We start from the raw sequence: 11,202 nt of genomic DNA on the forward strand, positions 1-11,202 counted from the left end.
TGCCTGCCTTACCTTTGATTTTTTTTTGGTTTTGCTTTGTTTGTGCTATGCCTGTGATGTTCTTTAAAAAATCTTTTTTCTTTTTCGATGAATGTGTACAGTAGCAATGTACCAGATCAGAAAGGATTTACTTTCTTCTTTCTTTAATATATTTTAAAAACAAAATGTATATCTTTTCTTTTCCAGGGTTAACATAAGAGACCCAATCTTGTAATAACCCTGTTTCCTGGTAATGATGCAGAACAATGGACAGTGGTATGGAATAATTCTTTCCATACTGTAGTTATAGACTGATTTCATTGCCAGTAGAAAATACAGAACTGTAATAACTATCATAGCTTTAACCACTTCTCCACCATTTGGGGAGCTGTTCTCCACCGTTTGTAGCAGGGAAGTTGCAGCTAGTTACATTACCTGTCAGTTTGAATTCCAGCAAACAGTTGTACCAGATTTATGGTGTGATGGCAAATGACTGCTTTTACAGAATAACTGTGCTCACAGAATAGGGTGTAATATCATTCTTAAGCCCAAATTCACCCTCTTTGTCCAGATAATAGGACTTAGCCAGAAGCTAGAAAGAGCGTGAGAAGGTGTCAGTCACCTAAATATTGGAGCTTTCTCACTTCAGCCCGCCACCAAGTTTATGGGATATCTTTTCACATACTGTTCATTCTGCCTCACTAATAATTTGAATTAAACCATCAGAAATACATTAAATGGACACTGAAGAGCTGGTGGATGTCTGCAGATACCAGCTGCAGAGCAGGTAGCTGTTTTGAAAGCAGTGTATTTGTAACAGTGGTACACCCTCCTTTCTTTCAGCTGTAGGTACACCTAGAGTCCCCAGCCAAGCCTGGGGACAGGTGCTGCCCGCATGGACAGAGTTGATCCTGCCCCACAGTGCCACAACCCAGGCATGGACTGCTGGAAAAGTGGGAGGATATCTTATGGCCAAGATGGGACGAATGGAATTCCTTTGGATAGCTGGCTGCTTAAAAGCACTGAACCCAGTGTTAATTAAAATACAATGAAAACATCTTTAGCCATCTGGGCTTGAGGATCTGGGCTCCTTAAGAAGTAGCTTCATTCTTCTGCCTGGAGATGCCCGGGATGTGTAGGCAAACTCTCTTCCCTTCTGCAGATAGTATTTGGGATCAGGAAAGCACAATTCATAAAAATGGTACCAGGTAGTGCCCTGCTGCACCCATGGGCTCAAAGGGCTGTGGGTGAAGGTGACTCTGCCCTGGGCTGGACCCAGGGGTTCTGCTTCTGCCTGTGTTTCCCCACCAACTGGCAATGGGCAACTGCTCAACAATTACATCTATTTTCCTGATTTGTTTTGTTGCGACTGGCAAAGCAACAGTAAAATCAGCTGCAGTTAAATAAAATTTTATCATAGTGGCATGGAGACAGAAATCACTCATGCTTCATTAGCAAAGGTTGACTGATTAGAATAAATTAATTAATTTTCTTTGTTCCACTGCACTGTCTCTTGACATGTCAAAGAGAAGATTTGCAGGAGACAAAGGTCCTTCATTTCACTGTCAGTTTTTTCTCTTGGTTGTGTTGAAGAAAAGGCCTGATACCACATCAGGAAGGAGGCTGGGAACATATGTGCAAGATGTGTGTGTGAGTGTGAGCTTGTTAGATGTGTGTGTGAGAAGTGAGTGCATAAGTTATGTGTGTGATGGTGCAAGACATATACCTGTGAGCATGTGAGATGTGTTTGTCTGCAAGACATGTGAGCGGGAATGCACCGCAGTGCTGGGGCAGCTGTGGGGCAGGTGGCCACAGCTGGGGCCTGGGCACAGGGCTGGGATCAGGGGTGTGGGGAGGCCGAGTGCCCCTTGGTGTTGGAGAAGCACCTTCCCAAGGTAGTGCTGCCACTTGTGCCCTCTCCTCCACCTCCCACAGCTCCTCACGGCTGATTCTCATCTTGCATTTGTGCAGCTGTACTCCTGGGATCTACTTCTTAAAGATGCACAATGATGAATCAGCTGTAAATTAAGCACCCTGTTAAGGGTATGATCAGAGGGACTAAATAAATGACTTCTCAGTCAGTCCTCTGAAAATAAATTAGTTAGTTAACTTGGGATATTTTAAAACAAATTCTTATTGGTTAATGACTAGATTTGGTTTGCTCCACTCGTCATCAATTGCTGGAATAGAAAAAAACCCAAAACTTTAAAGATATGAGTCATGAGAAGAGCTGGGATATATCACTAACACATAGTTGACAATATTTCCTGCATCAGCTCACAAACCGCCAGGGTGTCCCTGGTGAGCTACACACAGTCCATCGCACTCTCAGGGGGAATATGTGTGCTGTCAGTCATTGGCAGCATGGGGGGAAACCAACAATGAAATAAAAGCCTCAAAATGCCCAACGGAGGTTGCAGGATGCTTGAAAACTCCATGAACAGCTGAAATGCTGCCACAGAGCAGATGTTCCAAAAACTGAATAAGGCACTAGGATGCAGAAGGCTGGCTCATTTGTGTGAAATCCTGGGCTAGCCCCTGGAGAGACCCCCTGTGTCCTACGAAAAGGGTACGTTTGGTGAGAGAAGAAACTGTGGGCTTATGTCAGCTTTTGAGATTTATCAACAGATTTAGGAGAGAAAAATTCAGACGTCCACTTAAGTGCATTGAACTAGAACAGGTTTCTGAGAGAGAAAATATAAGGGGCAAAGCTGAACTCTTTAATAGAGCTACAATAAATTTGTAGTGAACTGCTCATCCCCACTTTCTTTAAAAACACGGTTTGCAAAGGTAAGTTTGTTTTCCTACAGTGACACATAATGAACATACAATATTCCAAAGGTTACCTGCTGACTGATAAAAAGTGGAAATTATGTGTGATTGGAAATAGACTATTTTTACATATTTTTAGGTTCTTTTAGCAGAACAAAAATTGTGATGAGGAAATTTTCACCCTATTTATGGCAAGATGCTTACTAGTCCAATAACATTAGTCTCTACATACCCCTGGTGCTTTGCAAGAGTTTTGCTCCCTTGGTCTCTATAATTAACCATGGTTGTACTACTTAGCCCAGCCATCTTCCAGGACACTCTTGGATCGCATGGCAATGAACAGCTGTGCTGCACCGTGAGTGCTAACCCCTCTGAGGAGACTAACTAGAAAGCAGTTCCTCTTTGTGACATTCTTTCTGTTTAGAAAATCAGGACTGCACCTTCTGTGTAACATAATGAAATACTGGGCTTCCACCTTTTTTCTCCTAGAAGATATAGTGAAATGGGTTAATAAGATTACAAAATATTTGCAAAAGTTATCCCATGTGGTTTCTTCAAGTTCCTTCAGTACTGCACATTAATATCAACACAGACCACAGGTTTTGTTTTCTTATTGGGAATGTTTTCTGTAGTTCCTCTCCAAGACTCTTGTCCTTCTCTTCAGTAAGGTACATACATATGTTTTTGTTGATGGAGAGCTTAAAACACTTGATTTTCCACCCAAACCTTTAAAACCCAGAGAGTGAACATGATCACATCAGTACCAACTGTGCCCCACACGAAAGCCCGCAATTGTTTAACTCCATTGCAAAGAAAACCTTATTCACAGGAATGTTCATGAGAAAGTGAACAGGAAGGTTCACTCAGCTCCACTTTTTAAATGAAGACTGACAGTAGATCTGAAAATGGCTTTTGTTTTCAATTTCGTTCCATATGGTTATGGAGTGGCTGCAGGATCAAGCTATTTGTATCCAAAAGGGAACATTCTTTCTGCAGGTATGAAACAACCAAGTATTTGCAAAACTTAAATTTTAAGAGAGGTGAATAATTCCGGCTTTACTACCTTTTCAGCTGTCCTGGAAATATAGACCATCCTGCACTAATAAGTTCTATTTCAGGAGTCTTTTTTATTTTGAAAAGCAGATGCAGAAGTTCAACCTATAGCCTTTCCATATAAGAGAAGAAAGCATGCTTTTATGCACACAAATTCAAAATTCTGTCAATAATTTGCATACAGATACTTTGCATGCATAATTACATGCCTTTGTCATCACTGATATGTTTGGATGTTCAGCACTTAGTTACCACTCAAATACATTTATCTTTGCACTGTATCATTATTTTCAAGCTCATCCTAATTGGAATCCTATAAATATGACTGTTAAAAAAATGTATTTTATTAAACACACTGCTGTAGACCAGAGGAAAATGCAGTTGGCTCTGGGATGAGACACTGGGTTCTGCAGAGATAACGAAAAAAGTCTTACCTAAATTCAACTGGATTAAGATAAAGAAATGCCAGTAAATTGAATGCAACATCCAGGACTGGATCTCTGACAAGAAAAATTATGTAATTTTATGAAGTTTGCTGTTTAATGGAAAGGAAAAACTATTTGCAATTTAACATGAAGGGGCAAGAGCCCTTTACCTCAGAATCACCCTCTGCCCAGAATGTGCTCCCAGCCTCCAGATTCTTCCCCCACTTAATCTCCTCCCCCTCCCCTGCCCACCTTTCCCTCTTGCCTCACTGCCTCTCCACCTGGGGGCCAGAGGGAGCTTCCAGACTCTTCTGTCTCCCCTGAAAGTTGGTCTTGAGGCTCTTTGTGATGGGGGAAGGAGAGGGAAAAACATGGGTGGTGAAGGGTGGTAGGAAGCTGTCAACCATGACCATGATGCTGAGGGCCTTGGCCATCCTAGGGGGGTGCAGGGTGACAAGAAGTCCAGCCAGGGCTGCAAGATGCCGTGAAGCTGCTCCCTGTCCTTGGGGACAGAGAGGCTGTGTGGGCTTGCTCAGGGTGAGGCATGGGGATGGGAAGGTTGGGATATTCCTGGGTTATATTGCGCATTGGTGCATCTCCCTCTGCACAGAGAGGCAAGAAAAGAGTGAAAAACATGCAAGGTCATGACTGTCAGTGTGACAAAAGGAGGGATGTTGGGAGACATGCTGCTGTGGCGGTAGCCGGGGTGAGCAGCCAGGAGTTCATACCAGCCAGTGACTTTCATGGCAAAATGACCTCAACAGGCTCTGGGCCATGATGAAATCCTGACCATGACTGAAGTCAGTAGGTTAGCTACATTGGGTGTTAGGAGCCGGCTGCAGCACAACACCGCACTGATGGAGCTGGCAGCGAGTGGTGAAGAAGGGAAAACAAGGCAGCGCCAGAGGTCGGTGCCAGCTCCAGAAGGACCTTTCTGTTCTCACCCTCTGCCAATCAGGACTAACTACACCATGTGAAAATGTGGAAGAATGATATCTGTCCATCTGTCTCATGGCCAGGATTCAGCCCAGTCAGACTTCTGGGTGGCTGTGAGCAGCGGGACGGTGGGGCAGATATCCCCGTCTCTGCTATTTCCGAGCCCAGATCCACACCACTCTTGTTCCTGCGGCTAAGCCCAGACCTCCGAGGAGTCTCGTGCAGCTTTCTCTGGAGAAGGTCCATTGGCTGGTCCCGGCGCTTTGCTGAAGCAGATAACAGTGTCTGGAAAGACCTTTGTTATCTGTCGGGCCGTCTGGAGGCCTTGCTGCCTTCCCGCCTGGCCTCTGAACCGCACTCGGCACTGTCTGCTCGCACATCGGTGGCAGCTCGCCGCCTGCCTCACAAACCCCTTGCTCCAAACCACCATCACACGTGTTTTCTTTGCTCTTTTTCTCTCCTTTTAAAAAGCGAAGTGACATAACTGCACTCTCGTAATACGCATCAAGTGAAGACCATCTGCGTTACGACGTGCTCCCTTTACATGAGAGATGGAAATAGCTTTGACATGAGGTAAAATGATACCCATGGGAGAGGGAGATCCACATCCCCCTCCCAGCCCCCTGTTCTTCCCATAAAAGCACTGGCAGGCTCCGGAGCCAAGGGCTGGCCCATGATGGACCCTGCATACTTGTGCTCTGAGGACAGCGAGAGGACACGTTTATGTGCAGGCAGGGACACATACTCCATGGCCAAAAATGGCTTTAATCAGTGCAGTGCATACAGCCATGAGCTGAGTCCGGCAGCCCCGGCCCTGCCTGCCCTGGCCTTCTCCCTGGTGAGGGAGTTACTGGGCCTTTCTCCTCTCTCCTTGCTGACACAGCACAGCCTTTGGAGAAAATACACCCTGGGGGTGTCTTGCAAGGGATGATAGTAGCTCTGCCTGAGGAGAGTATTTTCTGCACTCAGTTTCCCAAATATTTGGTTTCCTGGCCTTTTTTGCATTGCCTGAGGTGGGCTGCAAGGCTGTCCCAGCTCTGGGCGGGATGCAGGCAGCCAGAGCTCCTCTTCCTCAGGCTGCCAGAGGGCAGCTCCCTTGACCAGCTGCAGCCATGACCCTGATGCTGGGAGCCTCCAGCAAACAGGCTGAAGGCAAAGCCTCAGGGGACATGTTTTGTATAACACTAAAAAGTAGGTGCCTGACCAGCTCCAAGTTGCCCAAGATCCCTGCACAAACACTGCAGACAGAAAAAAAAAAACCCCACTTTGTAAAGTGCCCAGCAATCCTTAGGCTCCTTTTGCTGCCTCCCCCCCAGGACCTCGACAAGCTCCAGGCCATGATGAAATCCTGACCATGACTGGAGTCAGTAGGTTATCCCTGCACTTCGGCAGGACCAGGATGCCACCTGAATAGTGGATGTGGCTTCTCATGGTGCACATTACTCTTGGTACATGGGAGACAACTGGCAAAGAATACACAGATTTGAGTTGTGCGTGCTACTAAAATGCCACCAAAACAAGTATGTGCTCAGAGAGTATTGTCGTCTGCACAGTTTGCTAATGCTGGCAGCCACTGTCAGCATCCCTTCGTTTCCGTTATTATTTGCTATGTTACTTTATTCTTGTAACACTGCTCCATACAGAAATCTCTCTAATCCGTTTCAGGCGGGCAATGGGTACCGGCACCCTCTCACATTGCTCAGTTGTGCTAGTTCCTGAGGATTACAAATGAGGGCCATCTGTAGTCCCTACTATTTGTGGAGATGAAAAGGAGCTTAACTTAATGTACTTTGGCAGAGTAATAGAGAAACATCAATCACAGGGTGACATGTTAGTTCATATGCACCAATAGGCTCATGTTTGTAGCTGGACACATTAAGTGGATCCGTTTCTTTAAAGATGAGTCCATCACTTATGGACAGGCATTCAGATGTCTAGCATACAGGACACTTTTAAGAGATACTTGATAAAGAGCTTGAAAATGTGAGTAGTGACATGAAGCTAAACTCTGGCTCATTTTCTTCAGATTCCCTATTAATATGAGCCTCATAAAGTTGAAATTGGGGTCACTTGGACAGTTATTTTAGCAAAAACAGATGGAGTTCTAGTGGCTGCTCCTAAAGAAGCAACTTTTACCATAAGTTACCACATACTGTCTCTGGGATAAATATATTTTCCTGTACTACATTATTTGGGATTATGTGCTAATTGCTGGACCTATGCTGATTTTTTTAATGGCAACCATGCTAATAATTTCCACTAAAAACTCTTCTGAGATAGTTCACAGCAGTGAAGAAAAAAAAGTATTTTCCTCACAAATGCCAGAATCAAACAGTTTCTTAATTTATTACAAGAGCATAAAAATTGAGCATCCTCTGAATTAGTATTTTTCCCATGTAACAAAATATTCTGCACGAAGAGGGGATTATTAGACCCCCTGAACTTCCCTTGTAAGTAGAGCACAGCTGTGCGAACAATTCACAATGAATAATTTATTGGATGAAGTTCAGCACTTTTTTGACTTGTGAACTCTTCAGAAGCAATTCAGGACTTCCTTGTTATTGATATGCAAAATTTTTCACAAATATCTTCAGTAATTCCGTCTTCAAATGGTTCATGACAAATTCATTCCCATTACTTAAATTCAAAATTAATTTTGCACCAGGTCAGCAGCACAGCTCAGATGAGGTGACTTCTGTCCCTTGAATTGACAACATGTGAAATTATAGATTAATTCCCATTTTATGCTATTGGGTATGCAACTTCTGAAGAAGTAAAATAGTTGACATATGCAGGACCTAATTAGCTGAGGAGAAAAGTTGCTTCTTGTTATCACTACTTTTAGTCGTGTTTATTAGCCTACAGAGGAACGAGGACTGGGGCCCCCCTCCAGCAGATGCAAAAAGGAGATGATGGGAAGTCCGCTTCCCAAAGAGTTTATGTCTGCAACCAGGACCACAGGTGAGGAGGTGAGGAGGGAATGATAGCAGGAAACATCATGTTAGGCTATTACAGTTTTGAAAGGTGGTAACATAAGAGGGAGATAAGTTACAAAGAGAGAAAAAGAAGAGAAGAAAAGGTGTATCAGAGGCAGAGGCATGGGGTAAGAGGACCAGATGTGGAGTGAAGCTAAGGTAAAAAGGTCACGATGAAAAGGGAAGGATGATTTCTCTTCCAACCTAAGCATCAGCCATTACTTGCCAAAATCAAACATGCAATGGGAACAGCCTCTTTAAAAGTTTTTTTCATCTGGGGATCAGGAAAGGGAAAACCCAACAGCTCCCAGCACTGCCAGGAACAGCCTAGGCAGGTGCTGTGGGAAGTGCCCCACAGCTTTGCTAATGCATCTCAGACATGATTCAAAAAGCCCCAGCCTTCATTACTCTTGCAGTTCCTTGAGCAAGGCATGCTATTTGTGCTAAATAGTGCCAAGTTCTACAATGAGAAAAAGATGTAGATTAGCCCAGAGAATTCAAGCACACTTTGGTTTAAAGCAGAAATAAAAGGAGCCACATTTGTGATTGAAATGCAGTCAGCTCTTGCTCACCTGGGAGCAGCACATCCAGGTTGCAGATTAGCAGTGCCCTGATGAAATTATTCCCAGCCATCTCCCCCCCCAACCCCTGCCCCACCCTTGATGTTCATTTTTCATCATAACTTCGTTTTTCAAAGTGAAATACACTAAATAGGTTCTTACAGTCCAATTTACATATGTTCTGTATTAGTCTATTAAGAATAACATTGAGAGTTGACTGGACATGGAAAAAATGCAGATGATTTCAGTGGACAGTACCAGTGACTTTTTCCTCAGTGCATATGGAGGTAAAGGCTAGATATAAACTGCAACTGATTTCTATCAGCTGGCTGAAAAGCAGTGAGAGCACTTATTAGCCTTCCACATCCCAAATGTCAGCTAAGAAATCACTTTTCATTAAGGTAGGCTAACAACACTGTGACTTCTGAGCCCACCATAGGAGGATGACGGGATGCACCTATAGTTCATTTCTCTGTGGTTTTCTTCCAAAAGTCCTTTTGCAATGGGCATACAGTACAAAGCAGGCGACTGCTAAACCCCATCCGGTAGCCCCCAAGGAGGTGATGTTGGTGCTTTTTGAAGCTACCAAAGACAAATAACCACAGGGGGGTACCTCACCAGCTGGGTGAGTGACAGTGATAGCAGTCATCACGTTGCCTGTTGCTCGCACCAGGATGCTGAGTCAGGATAAGGGGCACAGCAGGAATCAAAAAGACATAACCAGGTCCCTGTCCTCACATCCACACTTGTGTGGAGCCCCTGTAAGGGCTGAGGGTAGGTGGCATGAGGTGGCCTACCGAGGGCCAGCCTAGCAGTCAGTGTGGGAAAGCTAGCCAAAAAAAGCAGTCTGTGAAAATGAATTGGAAAAAGAGGCACATCTTTAACTGAAGGTCTGTTTTCAACGCAAAGCCAAACTGTTTTAAATCAATTGAATCACAGTATTTAACAGGGAACGAATGTGGATCTTAAGACACCAGATATGTAGCAACAAAACATTTTCCAGGTGCAGTAATGTTAGGTCAATCAGAATTCTATCAAAAGATGTCAAACCTGATTAAAAAAAGAAGCTGCTGTAGGTCTTGTAAAACAGGCGAATGATAAAATTGTAGCAGTAGAATGTGTCTTATAATGGCCCATCAAAACACCAGCATTCCTGGCTTTTTAAAAGCAATGTTTTATTGTTTCTGGAGAAGATCTGGAAGCACTCTCTGAGTTGGGCTGAGATTTAATAATTGAGCTAATACCGTGTGTTTGGGCTGTCACAGGGTTGAAATGTCAGAGGTTAAGTAGGTCCGCTCCTTCTGCTCTTCTGTTTGCTCCCTATGCTGCACTGGATGTCCTTGGAGCACAGTGCAGTCACTGCGGCGAAAAGCTGCTGGTTATGAAAGGAGAAGTTTATCTGACTGCTGCTTGAAAACAGGACAATGCACAATATACTTTCCAACTGGTTTATAAATATTTTTAGAAGTGCCCCTTTTCTGTCCCATCAACAGTCTTGCAGGGCTATCCTTCATTAGTGTTTCAGGAATTAATAATATTAATAGGATTTGGCCTCCCGAGTGATGCTATGAAACTCACTTTCCCCCTCACTCCTGCTCCTCCTTGTATGCCAGCTCTCTGGCCAGGACTGGGAAGGGTACTGTGCTGTGACACATGGACTGCCAGCTGCGGTTCCCACTCCCCTACTTTCACTCTCCTCTGACTCTGAAAGCAAGCGTTCACTGTTGAGCTGACACCCTCACCCTTTTTATTATGCCAGGCCCTGTACTGGCCCCAGGAGCTGCGCTATAAGGTAGGAGTGTCTGCTGCCTTTTCCAGTTCGTTAATTCTGATCAGTTCTGCAATGAAGAAATCCATAAAATGGAGTAAGATATACAGAAGCTGGGATAGCTGCTGTATTGTGTTCCAAAACAGGTCTAAGCAGCACTACTGAATGACCACTCTTATGCTCTTAATATGTCTCAAATATTAGTCTTAATCCCTTCTGCTGAGTTCTGAAGTGATATGATTTACCTGACATGTGCCACAAGCTAAGTTCAGTTACCTGCGGTTCAACTGGTGCGTCCGAGTTACGTTCCTCCTGATGTATCAAAACTCTAAATTATAGAGTCTTTCAGCACAGTGGAACAAATTCAGTGCCTGATCCATCAACATTTTTTCTAGGCAGTCTGTCATGGGTGAGGTAAGACTTCGCGAAGGAGAGAGCAGAAATGAGAAAGGAAGGAGAATGATAAAAAGAGAAAGATGCTGTAAGAAGGGAAGGAGACCTTTCAGGAAATGAGATATATTTAAGTCGAAGGAAAATTTCAGTACAAGGACAAGTGGACATTAATGGGTTATGAAAAATGCAGTCTGCAAATAGGAAGAAGGAGAATCAAAACAGCAGAGAGATGAGTTTCTGAATAGTTTTTTATAGGAGTAACAGGAGCAAATAACCTTATTTTTTTAAAGAGGGAATTTTGTTGTTTTAAGAGAGACAGAGTTTTTAAGAGGGAGTTTATG

Source organism: Falco punctatus, assembly GCF_963210335.1.
Source record: "Falco punctatus genome assembly, chromosome: 6".
In the NCBI taxonomy this organism is placed as follows: Eukaryota; Metazoa; Chordata; class Aves; order Falconiformes; family Falconidae; genus Falco; species Falco punctatus.